Source organism: Schistocerca americana, unplaced genomic scaffold (assembly GCF_021461395.2).
Source record: "Schistocerca americana isolate TAMUIC-IGC-003095 unplaced genomic scaffold, iqSchAmer2.1 HiC_scaffold_1104, whole genome shotgun sequence".
In the NCBI taxonomy this organism is placed as follows: domain Eukaryota; kingdom Metazoa; phylum Arthropoda; class Insecta; order Orthoptera; family Acrididae; genus Schistocerca; species Schistocerca americana.
In genome coordinates this window covers 1-14,588 of record NW_025725160.1, presented here as the reverse complement: position 1 = coordinate 14,588, position 14,588 = coordinate 1, and the positions used below count along the sequence as shown (strand labels likewise).

The 14,588-nt window shown below is 50.1% G+C and overlaps 13 non-coding genes across 13 annotated transcripts; all 13 read right to left on the bottom strand.

Moving 5' to 3' along the window:
- Positions 1-614: 614 nt before the first annotated feature.
- LOC124560680 lies at positions 615-733 on the bottom strand. The gene has a single exon (XR_006969234.1). It is a non-coding gene; the product is annotated as a 5S ribosomal RNA (ribosomal RNA).
- Positions 734-1,766: 1,033 nt separating this feature from the next.
- On the bottom strand, positions 1,767-1,885 carry LOC124560679. The gene has a single exon (XR_006969233.1). It is a non-coding gene; the product is annotated as a 5S ribosomal RNA (ribosomal RNA).
- Positions 1,886-2,918: 1,033 nt separating this feature from the next.
- On the bottom strand, positions 2,919-3,037 carry LOC124560678. The gene has a single exon (XR_006969232.1). It is a non-coding gene; the product is annotated as a 5S ribosomal RNA (ribosomal RNA).
- Positions 3,038-4,070: 1,033 nt separating this feature from the next.
- LOC124560676 lies at positions 4,071-4,189 on the bottom strand. The gene has a single exon (XR_006969231.1). It is a non-coding gene; the product is annotated as a 5S ribosomal RNA (ribosomal RNA).
- A 1,033-nt stretch (positions 4,190-5,222) lies between these two features.
- On the bottom strand, positions 5,223-5,341 carry LOC124560675. The gene has a single exon (XR_006969230.1). It is a non-coding gene; the product is annotated as a 5S ribosomal RNA (ribosomal RNA).
- A 1,033-nt stretch (positions 5,342-6,374) lies between these two features.
- On the bottom strand, positions 6,375-6,493 carry LOC124560674. The gene has a single exon (XR_006969229.1). It is a non-coding gene; the product is annotated as a 5S ribosomal RNA (ribosomal RNA).
- Positions 6,494-7,526: 1,033 nt separating this feature from the next.
- On the bottom strand, positions 7,527-7,645 carry LOC124560673. The gene has a single exon (XR_006969228.1). It is a non-coding gene; the product is annotated as a 5S ribosomal RNA (ribosomal RNA).
- Positions 7,646-8,678: 1,033 nt separating this feature from the next.
- Positions 8,679-8,797, bottom strand: LOC124560672. Its single transcript, XR_006969227.1, has one exon. It is a non-coding gene; the product is annotated as a 5S ribosomal RNA (ribosomal RNA).
- Positions 8,798-9,830: 1,033 nt separating this feature from the next.
- LOC124560709 lies at positions 9,831-9,949 on the bottom strand. The gene has a single exon (XR_006969261.1). It is a non-coding gene; the product is annotated as a 5S ribosomal RNA (ribosomal RNA).
- Positions 9,950-10,982: 1,033 nt separating this feature from the next.
- On the bottom strand, positions 10,983-11,101 carry LOC124560707. The gene has a single exon (XR_006969259.1). It is a non-coding gene; the product is annotated as a 5S ribosomal RNA (ribosomal RNA).
- Positions 11,102-12,134: 1,033 nt separating this feature from the next.
- Positions 12,135-12,253, bottom strand: LOC124560695. The gene has a single exon (XR_006969248.1). It is a non-coding gene; the product is annotated as a 5S ribosomal RNA (ribosomal RNA).
- A 1,033-nt stretch (positions 12,254-13,286) lies between these two features.
- On the bottom strand, positions 13,287-13,405 carry LOC124560683. Its single transcript, XR_006969237.1, has one exon. It is a non-coding gene; the product is annotated as a 5S ribosomal RNA (ribosomal RNA).
- Positions 13,406-14,438: 1,033 nt separating this feature from the next.
- LOC124560671 lies at positions 14,439-14,557 on the bottom strand. The gene has a single exon (XR_006969226.1). It is a non-coding gene; the product is annotated as a 5S ribosomal RNA (ribosomal RNA).
- Positions 14,558-14,588: the final 31 nt, after the last annotated feature.

Sequence of the window (14,588 nt, the reverse complement as noted above, 5' to 3'; positions counted from 1 at the left end):
ATCTTGTCCCTGGTGTCCAGCGCAGGAGGGCTGGCGCGCGGCCGACCGGCGTAAGGCCTGTGCGGGGTGTGGCAGAGTCTTGTTGGAGGGCGCCACTGCTGGCGATGTGAGCTTCCTCGCCTCGCCTCGCCTCGCCTCGCCTCGCCTCAGACGAGGTGTTTGCGTAATTTGCAGTGCATTCGCACCTTTCCTATCCCTGTCCCTGTCCCCGTCCCGACTTGTCCCGACTTTGCTCGACTGCCGCTCGCTGCCGCTCGGGTCGTGGCCCATATAACAGCGCAAGCACAAGAAACGTCTGCAGGAGATGACGAGACGAGACGAGTCGACTAAGGAATAAATTTATAATTACATATCGAAGTAGGAATTGTACACCGCTACACAACAACAGGCGCTGACGTATTTCAGAACACATCTGCCGATTCGTACTGTTTTGTCGTTTTCAAAGACTTCCTGGCGAACTTGGTTAGCACATTCTCCCTCAAACTGAGATATTTACTGCAATTTCGCACCTTATGGTCATTACAGTAGATTAAAATGCTTAAGCAAGAATCTTTGTCACAACAGAACGGTGGTATGGAAAGAGGGCGGTATAAAAAAAAAAGTAAATGAAAGGGAGCCAACAGCACGTGGTGTTCCCAGGTGGTCACCCATCCAAGTACTAACCACGCCCGATGTTGTTTAACTTCGGTGATCGGACGAGAACCGGTGTATTCAACATGGTATGGCCGTTGGCGCCCATGTAATGTAGGCGCATGGAAGAATTCGCATTCGGTTCTTATCCCAACACACACAAAATCATACTTTTCGGTCGAAAGCAGCCGCATTTTTTTTTATTGACAATTCGTCACGTTAGCGCGAACGCAATCCTGAGATCCAAAACTTATGAGCCGGAAGGACGCGCTTCGTGTATTTTTTTTTTTTGGAGATTTATGAATTTATTTATTAACATTACATCGTTACAAGCTAACAACTTTACAACATAAAACACGAACAGAATTGTAATTGTATGCACTTCCTTCCGCAATCCGACGTGCCAGCAGAGCGACTGCCGAATTAGCGGGCGCGCCGCCGTGTGTGTGAGACGCGCAACTTCTCGTTGCACCTCCTGTCATCCGCTTGGCGCGTGCAGCCTTCGACACTCGCGGAAGACGCATCTTGTCCCTGGTGTCCAGCGCAGGAGGGCTGGCGCGCGGCCGACCGGCGTAAGGCCTGTGCGGGGTGTGGCAGAGTCTTGTTGGAGGGCGCCACTGCTGGCGATGTGAGCTTCCTCGCCTCGCCTCGCCTCGCCTCGCCTCGCCTCAGACGAGGTGTTTGCGTAATTTGCAGTGCATTCGCACCTTTCCTATCCCTGTCCCTGTCCCCGTCCCGACTTGTCCCGACTTTGCTCGACTGCCGCTCGCTGCCGCTCGGGTCGTGGCCCATATAACAGCGCAAGCACAAGAAACGTCTGCAGGAGATGACGAGACGAGACGAGTCGACTAAGGAATAAATTTATAATTACATATCGAAGTAGGAATTGTACACCGCTACACAACAACAGGCGCTGACGTATTTCAGAACACATCTGCCGATTCGTACTGTTTTGTCGTTTTCAAAGACTTCCTGGCGAACTTGGTTAGCACATTCTCCCTCAAACTGAGATATTTACTGCAATTTCGCACCTTATGGTCATTACAGTAGATTAAAATGCTTAAGCAAGAATCTTTGTCACAACAGAACGGTGGTATGGAAAGAGGGCGGTATAAAAAAAAAAGTAAATGAAAGGGAGCCAACAGCACGTGGTGTTCCCAGGTGGTCACCCATCCAAGTACTAACCACGCCCGATGTTGTTTAACTTCGGTGATCGGACGAGAACCGGTGTATTCAACATGGTATGGCCGTTGGCGCCCATGTAATGTAGGCGCATGGAAGAATTCGCATTCGGTTCTTATCCCAACACACACAAAATCATACTTTTCGGTCGAAAGCAGCCGCATTTTTTTTTATTGACAATTCGTCACGTTAGCGCGAACGCAATCCTGAGATCCAAAACTTATGAGCCGGAAGGACGCGCTTCGTGTATTTTTTTTTTTTGGAGATTTATGAATTTATTTATTAACATTACATCGTTACAAGCTAACAACTTTACAACATAAAACACGAACAGAATTGTAATTGTATGCACTTCCTTCCGCAATCCGACGTGCCAGCAGAGCGACTGCCGAATTAGCGGGCGCGCCGCCGTGTGTGTGAGACGCGCAACTTCTCGTTGCACCTCCTGTCATCCGCTTGGCGCGTGCAGCCTTCGACACTCGCGGAAGACGCATCTTGTCCCTGGTGTCCAGCGCAGGAGGGCTGGCGCGCGGCCGACCGGCGTAAGGCCTGTGCGGGGTGTGGCAGAGTCTTGTTGGAGGGCGCCACTGCTGGCGATGTGAGCTTCCTCGCCTCGCCTCGCCTCGCCTCGCCTCGCCTCAGACGAGGTGTTTGCGTAATTTGCAGTGCATTCGCACCTTTCCTATCCCTGTCCCTGTCCCCGTCCCGACTTGTCCCGACTTTGCTCGACTGCCGCTCGCTGCCGCTCGGGTCGTGGCCCATATAACAGCGCAAGCACAAGAAACGTCTGCAGGAGATGACGAGACGAGACGAGTCGACTAAGGAATAAATTTATAATTACATATCGAAGTAGGAATTGTACACCGCTACACAACAACAGGCGCTGACGTATTTCAGAACACATCTGCCGATTCGTACTGTTTTGTCGTTTTCAAAGACTTCCTGGCGAACTTGGTTAGCACATTCTCCCTCAAACTGAGATATTTACTGCAATTTCGCACCTTATGGTCATTACAGTAGATTAAAATGCTTAAGCAAGAATCTTTGTCACAACAGAACGGTGGTATGGAAAGAGGGCGGTATAAAAAAAAAAGTAAATGAAAGGGAGCCAACAGCACGTGGTGTTCCCAGGTGGTCACCCATCCAAGTACTAACCACGCCCGATGTTGTTTAACTTCGGTGATCGGACGAGAACCGGTGTATTCAACATGGTATGGCCGTTGGCGCCCATGTAATGTAGGCGCATGGAAGAATTCGCATTCGGTTCTTATCCCAACACACACAAAATCATACTTTTCGGTCGAAAGCAGCCGCATTTTTTTTTATTGACAATTCGTCACGTTAGCGCGAACGCAATCCTGAGATCCAAAACTTATGAGCCGGAAGGACGCGCTTCGTGTATTTTTTTTTTTTGGAGATTTATGAATTTATTTATTAACATTACATCGTTACAAGCTAACAACTTTACAACATAAAACACGAACAGAATTGTAATTGTATGCACTTCCTTCCGCAATCCGACGTGCCAGCAGAGCGACTGCCGAATTAGCGGGCGCGCCGCCGTGTGTGTGAGACGCGCAACTTCTCGTTGCACCTCCTGTCATCCGCTTGGCGCGTGCAGCCTTCGACACTCGCGGAAGACGCATCTTGTCCCTGGTGTCCAGCGCAGGAGGGCTGGCGCGCGGCCGACCGGCGTAAGGCCTGTGCGGGGTGTGGCAGAGTCTTGTTGGAGGGCGCCACTGCTGGCGATGTGAGCTTCCTCGCCTCGCCTCGCCTCGCCTCGCCTCGCCTCAGACGAGGTGTTTGCGTAATTTGCAGTGCATTCGCACCTTTCCTATCCCTGTCCCTGTCCCCGTCCCGACTTGTCCCGACTTTGCTCGACTGCCGCTCGCTGCCGCTCGGGTCGTGGCCCATATAACAGCGCAAGCACAAGAAACGTCTGCAGGAGATGACGAGACGAGACGAGTCGACTAAGGAATAAATTTATAATTACATATCGAAGTAGGAATTGTACACCGCTACACAACAACAGGCGCTGACGTATTTCAGAACACATCTGCCGATTCGTACTGTTTTGTCGTTTTCAAAGACTTCCTGGCGAACTTGGTTAGCACATTCTCCCTCAAACTGAGATATTTACTGCAATTTCGCACCTTATGGTCATTACAGTAGATTAAAATGCTTAAGCAAGAATCTTTGTCACAACAGAACGGTGGTATGGAAAGAGGGCGGTATAAAAAAAAAAGTAAATGAAAGGGAGCCAACAGCACGTGGTGTTCCCAGGTGGTCACCCATCCAAGTACTAACCACGCCCGATGTTGTTTAACTTCGGTGATCGGACGAGAACCGGTGTATTCAACATGGTATGGCCGTTGGCGCCCATGTAATGTAGGCGCATGGAAGAATTCGCATTCGGTTCTTATCCCAACACACACAAAATCATACTTTTCGGTCGAAAGCAGCCGCATTTTTTTTTATTGACAATTCGTCACGTTAGCGCGAACGCAATCCTGAGATCCAAAACTTATGAGCCGGAAGGACGCGCTTCGTGTATTTTTTTTTTTTGGAGATTTATGAATTTATTTATTAACATTACATCGTTACAAGCTAACAACTTTACAACATAAAACACGAACAGAATTGTAATTGTATGCACTTCCTTCCGCAATCCGACGTGCCAGCAGAGCGACTGCCGAATTAGCGGGCGCGCCGCCGTGTGTGTGAGACGCGCAACTTCTCGTTGCACCTCCTGTCATCCGCTTGGCGCGTGCAGCCTTCGACACTCGCGGAAGACGCATCTTGTCCCTGGTGTCCAGCGCAGGAGGGCTGGCGCGCGGCCGACCGGCGTAAGGCCTGTGCGGGGTGTGGCAGAGTCTTGTTGGAGGGCGCCACTGCTGGCGATGTGAGCTTCCTCGCCTCGCCTCGCCTCGCCTCGCCTCGCCTCAGACGAGGTGTTTGCGTAATTTGCAGTGCATTCGCACCTTTCCTATCCCTGTCCCTGTCCCCGTCCCGACTTGTCCCGACTTTGCTCGACTGCCGCTCGCTGCCGCTCGGGTCGTGGCCCATATAACAGCGCAAGCACAAGAAACGTCTGCAGGAGATGACGAGACGAGACGAGTCGACTAAGGAATAAATTTATAATTACATATCGAAGTAGGAATTGTACACCGCTACACAACAACAGGCGCTGACGTATTTCAGAACACATCTGCCGATTCGTACTGTTTTGTCGTTTTCAAAGACTTCCTGGCGAACTTGGTTAGCACATTCTCCCTCAAACTGAGATATTTACTGCAATTTCGCACCTTATGGTCATTACAGTAGATTAAAATGCTTAAGCAAGAATCTTTGTCACAACAGAACGGTGGTATGGAAAGAGGGCGGTATAAAAAAAAAAGTAAATGAAAGGGAGCCAACAGCACGTGGTGTTCCCAGGTGGTCACCCATCCAAGTACTAACCACGCCCGATGTTGTTTAACTTCGGTGATCGGACGAGAACCGGTGTATTCAACATGGTATGGCCGTTGGCGCCCATGTAATGTAGGCGCATGGAAGAATTCGCATTCGGTTCTTATCCCAACACACACAAAATCATACTTTTCGGTCGAAAGCAGCCGCATTTTTTTTTATTGACAATTCGTCACGTTAGCGCGAACGCAATCCTGAGATCCAAAACTTATGAGCCGGAAGGACGCGCTTCGTGTATTTTTTTTTTTTGGAGATTTATGAATTTATTTATTAACATTACATCGTTACAAGCTAACAACTTTACAACATAAAACACGAACAGAATTGTAATTGTATGCACTTCCTTCCGCAATCCGACGTGCCAGCAGAGCGACTGCCGAATTAGCGGGCGCGCCGCCGTGTGTGTGAGACGCGCAACTTCTCGTTGCACCTCCTGTCATCCGCTTGGCGCGTGCAGCCTTCGACACTCGCGGAAGACGCATCTTGTCCCTGGTGTCCAGCGCAGGAGGGCTGGCGCGCGGCCGACCGGCGTAAGGCCTGTGCGGGGTGTGGCAGAGTCTTGTTGGAGGGCGCCACTGCTGGCGATGTGAGCTTCCTCGCCTCGCCTCGCCTCGCCTCGCCTCGCCTCAGACGAGGTGTTTGCGTAATTTGCAGTGCATTCGCACCTTTCCTATCCCTGTCCCTGTCCCCGTCCCGACTTGTCCCGACTTTGCTCGACTGCCGCTCGCTGCCGCTCGGGTCGTGGCCCATATAACAGCGCAAGCACAAGAAACGTCTGCAGGAGATGACGAGACGAGACGAGTCGACTAAGGAATAAATTTATAATTACATATCGAAGTAGGAATTGTACACCGCTACACAACAACAGGCGCTGACGTATTTCAGAACACATCTGCCGATTCGTACTGTTTTGTCGTTTTCAAAGACTTCCTGGCGAACTTGGTTAGCACATTCTCCCTCAAACTGAGATATTTACTGCAATTTCGCACCTTATGGTCATTACAGTAGATTAAAATGCTTAAGCAAGAATCTTTGTCACAACAGAACGGTGGTATGGAAAGAGGGCGGTATAAAAAAAAAAGTAAATGAAAGGGAGCCAACAGCACGTGGTGTTCCCAGGTGGTCACCCATCCAAGTACTAACCACGCCCGATGTTGTTTAACTTCGGTGATCGGACGAGAACCGGTGTATTCAACATGGTATGGCCGTTGGCGCCCATGTAATGTAGGCGCATGGAAGAATTCGCATTCGGTTCTTATCCCAACACACACAAAATCATACTTTTCGGTCGAAAGCAGCCGCATTTTTTTTTATTGACAATTCGTCACGTTAGCGCGAACGCAATCCTGAGATCCAAAACTTATGAGCCGGAAGGACGCGCTTCGTGTATTTTTTTTTTTTGGAGATTTATGAATTTATTTATTAACATTACATCGTTACAAGCTAACAACTTTACAACATAAAACACGAACAGAATTGTAATTGTATGCACTTCCTTCCGCAATCCGACGTGCCAGCAGAGCGACTGCCGAATTAGCGGGCGCGCCGCCGTGTGTGTGAGACGCGCAACTTCTCGTTGCACCTCCTGTCATCCGCTTGGCGCGTGCAGCCTTCGACACTCGCGGAAGACGCATCTTGTCCCTGGTGTCCAGCGCAGGAGGGCTGGCGCGCGGCCGACCGGCGTAAGGCCTGTGCGGGGTGTGGCAGAGTCTTGTTGGAGGGCGCCACTGCTGGCGATGTGAGCTTCCTCGCCTCGCCTCGCCTCGCCTCGCCTCGCCTCAGACGAGGTGTTTGCGTAATTTGCAGTGCATTCGCACCTTTCCTATCCCTGTCCCTGTCCCCGTCCCGACTTGTCCCGACTTTGCTCGACTGCCGCTCGCTGCCGCTCGGGTCGTGGCCCATATAACAGCGCAAGCACAAGAAACGTCTGCAGGAGATGACGAGACGAGACGAGTCGACTAAGGAATAAATTTATAATTACATATCGAAGTAGGAATTGTACACCGCTACACAACAACAGGCGCTGACGTATTTCAGAACACATCTGCCGATTCGTACTGTTTTGTCGTTTTCAAAGACTTCCTGGCGAACTTGGTTAGCACATTCTCCCTCAAACTGAGATATTTACTGCAATTTCGCACCTTATGGTCATTACAGTAGATTAAAATGCTTAAGCAAGAATCTTTGTCACAACAGAACGGTGGTATGGAAAGAGGGCGGTATAAAAAAAAAAGTAAATGAAAGGGAGCCAACAGCACGTGGTGTTCCCAGGTGGTCACCCATCCAAGTACTAACCACGCCCGATGTTGTTTAACTTCGGTGATCGGACGAGAACCGGTGTATTCAACATGGTATGGCCGTTGGCGCCCATGTAATGTAGGCGCATGGAAGAATTCGCATTCGGTTCTTATCCCAACACACACAAAATCATACTTTTCGGTCGAAAGCAGCCGCATTTTTTTTTATTGACAATTCGTCACGTTAGCGCGAACGCAATCCTGAGATCCAAAACTTATGAGCCGGAAGGACGCGCTTCGTGTATTTTTTTTTTTTGGAGATTTATGAATTTATTTATTAACATTACATCGTTACAAGCTAACAACTTTACAACATAAAACACGAACAGAATTGTAATTGTATGCACTTCCTTCCGCAATCCGACGTGCCAGCAGAGCGACTGCCGAATTAGCGGGCGCGCCGCCGTGTGTGTGAGACGCGCAACTTCTCGTTGCACCTCCTGTCATCCGCTTGGCGCGTGCAGCCTTCGACACTCGCGGAAGACGCATCTTGTCCCTGGTGTCCAGCGCAGGAGGGCTGGCGCGCGGCCGACCGGCGTAAGGCCTGTGCGGGGTGTGGCAGAGTCTTGTTGGAGGGCGCCACTGCTGGCGATGTGAGCTTCCTCGCCTCGCCTCGCCTCGCCTCGCCTCGCCTCAGACGAGGTGTTTGCGTAATTTGCAGTGCATTCGCACCTTTCCTATCCCTGTCCCTGTCCCCGTCCCGACTTGTCCCGACTTTGCTCGACTGCCGCTCGCTGCCGCTCGGGTCGTGGCCCATATAACAGCGCAAGCACAAGAAACGTCTGCAGGAGATGACGAGACGAGACGAGTCGACTAAGGAATAAATTTATAATTACATATCGAAGTAGGAATTGTACACCGCTACACAACAACAGGCGCTGACGTATTTCAGAACACATCTGCCGATTCGTACTGTTTTGTCGTTTTCAAAGACTTCCTGGCGAACTTGGTTAGCACATTCTCCCTCAAACTGAGATATTTACTGCAATTTCGCACCTTATGGTCATTACAGTAGATTAAAATGCTTAAGCAAGAATCTTTGTCACAACAGAACGGTGGTATGGAAAGAGGGCGGTATAAAAAAAAAAGTAAATGAAAGGGAGCCAACAGCACGTGGTGTTCCCAGGTGGTCACCCATCCAAGTACTAACCACGCCCGATGTTGTTTAACTTCGGTGATCGGACGAGAACCGGTGTATTCAACATGGTATGGCCGTTGGCGCCCATGTAATGTAGGCGCATGGAAGAATTCGCATTCGGTTCTTATCCCAACACACACAAAATCATACTTTTCGGTCGAAAGCAGCCGCATTTTTTTTTATTGACAATTCGTCACGTTAGCGCGAACGCAATCCTGAGATCCAAAACTTATGAGCCGGAAGGACGCGCTTCGTGTATTTTTTTTTTTTGGAGATTTATGAATTTATTTATTAACATTACATCGTTACAAGCTAACAACTTTACAACATAAAACACGAACAGAATTGTAATTGTATGCACTTCCTTCCGCAATCCGACGTGCCAGCAGAGCGACTGCCGAATTAGCGGGCGCGCCGCCGTGTGTGTGAGACGCGCAACTTCTCGTTGCACCTCCTGTCATCCGCTTGGCGCGTGCAGCCTTCGACACTCGCGGAAGACGCATCTTGTCCCTGGTGTCCAGCGCAGGAGGGCTGGCGCGCGGCCGACCGGCGTAAGGCCTGTGCGGGGTGTGGCAGAGTCTTGTTGGAGGGCGCCACTGCTGGCGATGTGAGCTTCCTCGCCTCGCCTCGCCTCGCCTCGCCTCGCCTCAGACGAGGTGTTTGCGTAATTTGCAGTGCATTCGCACCTTTCCTATCCCTGTCCCTGTCCCCGTCCCGACTTGTCCCGACTTTGCTCGACTGCCGCTCGCTGCCGCTCGGGTCGTGGCCCATATAACAGCGCAAGCACAAGAAACGTCTGCAGGAGATGACGAGACGAGACGAGTCGACTAAGGAATAAATTTATAATTACATATCGAAGTAGGAATTGTACACCGCTACACAACAACAGGCGCTGACGTATTTCAGAACACATCTGCCGATTCGTACTGTTTTGTCGTTTTCAAAGACTTCCTGGCGAACTTGGTTAGCACATTCTCCCTCAAACTGAGATATTTACTGCAATTTCGCACCTTATGGTCATTACAGTAGATTAAAATGCTTAAGCAAGAATCTTTGTCACAACAGAACGGTGGTATGGAAAGAGGGCGGTATAAAAAAAAAAGTAAATGAAAGGGAGCCAACAGCACGTGGTGTTCCCAGGTGGTCACCCATCCAAGTACTAACCACGCCCGATGTTGTTTAACTTCGGTGATCGGACGAGAACCGGTGTATTCAACATGGTATGGCCGTTGGCGCCCATGTAATGTAGGCGCATGGAAGAATTCGCATTCGGTTCTTATCCCAACACACACAAAATCATACTTTTCGGTCGAAAGCAGCCGCATTTTTTTTTATTGACAATTCGTCACGTTAGCGCGAACGCAATCCTGAGATCCAAAACTTATGAGCCGGAAGGACGCGCTTCGTGTATTTTTTTTTTTTGGAGATTTATGAATTTATTTATTAACATTACATCGTTACAAGCTAACAACTTTACAACATAAAACACGAACAGAATTGTAATTGTATGCACTTCCTTCCGCAATCCGACGTGCCAGCAGAGCGACTGCCGAATTAGCGGGCGCGCCGCCGTGTGTGTGAGACGCGCAACTTCTCGTTGCACCTCCTGTCATCCGCTTGGCGCGTGCAGCCTTCGACACTCGCGGAAGACGCATCTTGTCCCTGGTGTCCAGCGCAGGAGGGCTGGCGCGCGGCCGACCGGCGTAAGGCCTGTGCGGGGTGTGGCAGAGTCTTGTTGGAGGGCGCCACTGCTGGCGATGTGAGCTTCCTCGCCTCGCCTCGCCTCGCCTCGCCTCGCCTCAGACGAGGTGTTTGCGTAATTTGCAGTGCATTCGCACCTTTCCTATCCCTGTCCCTGTCCCCGTCCCGACTTGTCCCGACTTTGCTCGACTGCCGCTCGCTGCCGCTCGGGTCGTGGCCCATATAACAGCGCAAGCACAAGAAACGTCTGCAGGAGATGACGAGACGAGACGAGTCGACTAAGGAATAAATTTATAATTACATATCGAAGTAGGAATTGTACACCGCTACACAACAACAGGCGCTGACGTATTTCAGAACACATCTGCCGATTCGTACTGTTTTGTCGTTTTCAAAGACTTCCTGGCGAACTTGGTTAGCACATTCTCCCTCAAACTGAGATATTTACTGCAATTTCGCACCTTATGGTCATTACAGTAGATTAAAATGCTTAAGCAAGAATCTTTGTCACAACAGAACGGTGGTATGGAAAGAGGGCGGTATAAAAAAAAAAGTAAATGAAAGGGAGCCAACAGCACGTGGTGTTCCCAGGTGGTCACCCATCCAAGTACTAACCACGCCCGATGTTGTTTAACTTCGGTGATCGGACGAGAACCGGTGTATTCAACATGGTATGGCCGTTGGCGCCCATGTAATGTAGGCGCATGGAAGAATTCGCATTCGGTTCTTATCCCAACACACACAAAATCATACTTTTCGGTCGAAAGCAGCCGCATTTTTTTTTATTGACAATTCGTCACGTTAGCGCGAACGCAATCCTGAGATCCAAAACTTATGAGCCGGAAGGACGCGCTTCGTGTATTTTTTTTTTTTGGAGATTTATGAATTTATTTATTAACATTACATCGTTACAAGCTAACAACTTTACAACATAAAACACGAACAGAATTGTAATTGTATGCACTTCCTTCCGCAATCCGACGTGCCAGCAGAGCGACTGCCGAATTAGCGGGCGCGCCGCCGTGTGTGTGAGACGCGCAACTTCTCGTTGCACCTCCTGTCATCCGCTTGGCGCGTGCAGCCTTCGACACTCGCGGAAGACGCATCTTGTCCCTGGTGTCCAGCGCAGGAGGGCTGGCGCGCGGCCGACCGGCGTAAGGCCTGTGCGGGGTGTGGCAGAGTCTTGTTGGAGGGCGCCACTGCTGGCGATGTGAGCTTCCTCGCCTCGCCTCGCCTCGCCTCGCCTCGCCTCAGACGAGGTGTTTGCGTAATTTGCAGTGCATTCGCACCTTTCCTATCCCTGTCCCTGTCCCCGTCCCGACTTGTCCCGACTTTGCTCGACTGCCGCTCGCTGCCGCTCGGGTCGTGGCCCATATAACAGCGCAAGCACAAGAAACGTCTGCAGGAGATGACGAGACGAGACGAGTCGACTAAGGAATAAATTTATAATTACATATCGAAGTAGGAATTGTACACCGCTACACAACAACAGGCGCTGACGTATTTCAGAACACATCTGCCGATTCGTACTGTTTTGTCGTTTTCAAAGACTTCCTGGCGAACTTGGTTAGCACATTCTCCCTCAAACTGAGATATTTACTGCAATTTCGCACCTTATGGTCATTACAGTAGATTAAAATGCTTAAGCAAGAATCTTTGTCACAACAGAACGGTGGTATGGAAAGAGGGCGGTATAAAAAAAAAAGTAAATGAAAGGGAGCCAACAGCACGTGGTGTTCCCAGGTGGTCACCCATCCAAGTACTAACCACGCCCGATGTTGTTTAACTTCGGTGATCGGACGAGAACCGGTGTATTCAACATGGTATGGCCGTTGGCGCCCATGTAATGTAGGCGCATGGAAGAATTCGCATTCGGTTCTTATCCCAACACACACAAAATCATACTTTTCGGTCGAAAGCAGCCGCATTTTTTTTTATTGACAATTCGTCACGTTAGCGCGAACGCAATCCTGAGATCCAAAACTTATGAGCCGGAAGGACGCGCTTCGTGTATTTTTTTTTTTTGGAGATTTATGAATTTATTTATTAACATTACATCGTTACAAGCTAACAACTTTACAACATAAAACACGAACAGAATTGTAATTGTATGCACTTCCTTCCGCAATCCGACGTGCCAGCAGAGCGACTGCCGAATTAGCGGGCGCGCCGCCGTGTGTGTGAGACGCGCAACTTCTCGTTGCACCTCCTGTCATCCGCTTGGCGCGTGCAGCCTTCGACACTCGCGGAAGACGCATCTTGTCCCTGGTGTCCAGCGCAGGAGGGCTGGCGCGCGGCCGACCGGCGTAAGGCCTGTGCGGGGTGTGGCAGAGTCTTGTTGGAGGGCGCCACTGCTGGCGATGTGAGCTTCCTCGCCTCGCCTCGCCTCGCCTCGCCTCGCCTCAGACGAGGTGTTTGCGTAATTTGCAGTGCATTCGCACCTTTCCTATCCCTGTCCCTGTCCCCGTCCCGACTTGTCCCGACTTTGCTCGACTGCCGCTCGCTGCCGCTCGGGTCGTGGCCCATATAACAGCGCAAGCACAAGAAACGTCTGCAGGAGATGACGAGACGAGACGAGTCGACTAAGGAATAAATTTATAATTACATATCGAAGTAGGAATTGTACACCGCTACACAACAACAGGCGCTGACGTATTTCAGAACACATCTGCCGATTCGTACTGTTTTGTCGTTTTCAAAGACTTCCTGGCGAACTTGGTTAGCACATTCTCCCTCAAACTGAGATATTTACTGCAATTTCGCACCTTATGGTCATTACAGTAGATTAAAATGCTTAAGCAAGAATCTTTGTCACAACAGAACGGTGGTATGGAAAGAGGGCGGTATAAAAAAAAAAGTAAATGAAAGGGAGCCAACAGCACGTGGTGTTCCCAGGTGGTCACCCATCCAAGTACTAACCACGCCCGATGTTGTTTAACTTCGGTGATCGGACGAGAACCGGTGTATTCAACATGGTATGGCCGTTGGCGCCCATGTAATGTAGGCGCATGGAAGAATTCGCATTCGGTTCTTATCCCAACACACACAAAATCATACTTTTCGGTCGAAAGCAGCCGCATTTTTTTTTATTGACAATTCGTCACGTTAGCGCGAACGCAATCCTGAGATCCAAAACTTATGAGCCGGAAGGACGCGCTTCGTGTATTTTTTTTTTTTGGAGATTTATGAATTTATTTATTAACATTACATCGTTACAAGCTAACAACTTTACAACATAAAACACGAACAGAATTGTAATTGTATGCACTTCCTTCCGCAATCCGACGTGCCAGCAGAGCGACTGCCGAATTAGCGGGCGCGCCGCCGTGTGTGTGAGACGCGCAACTTCTCGTTGCACCTCCTGTCATCCGCTTGGCGCGTGCAGCCTTCGACACTCGCGGAAGACGCATCTTGTCCCTGGTGTCCAGCGCAGGAGGGCTGGCGCGCGGCCGACCGGCGTAAGGCCTGTGCGGGGTGTGGCAGAGTCTTGTTGGAGGGCGCCACTGCTGGCGATGTGAGCTTCCTCGCCTCGCCTCGCCTCGCCTCGCCTCGCCTCAGACGAGGTGTTTGCGTAATTTGCAGTGCATTCGCACCTTTCCTATCCCTGTCCCTGTCCCCGTCCCGACTTGTCCCGACTTTGCTCGACTGCCGCTCGCTGCCGCTCGGGTCGTGGCCCATATAACAGCGCAAGCACAAGAAACGTCTGCAGGAGATGACGAGACGAGACGAGTCGACTAAGGAATAAATTTATAATTACATATCGAAGTAGGAATTGTACACCGCTACACAACAACAGGCGCTGACGTATTTCAGAACACATCTGCCGATTCGTACTGTTTTGTCGTTTTCAAAGACTTCCTGGCGAACTTGGTTAGCACATTCTCCCTCAAACTGAGATATTTACTGCAATTTCGCACCTTATGGTCATTACAGTAGATTAAAATGCTTAAGCAAGAATCTTTGTCACAACAGAACGGTGGTATGGAAAGAGGGCGGTATAAAAAAAAAAGTAAATGAAAGGGAGCCAACAGCACGTGGTGTTCCCAGGTGGTCACCCATCCAAGTACTAACCACGCCCGATGTTGTTTAACTTCGGTGATCGGACGAGAACCGGTGTATTCAACATGGTATGGCCGTTGGCGCCCATGTAATGTAGGCGCATGGAAGAATTC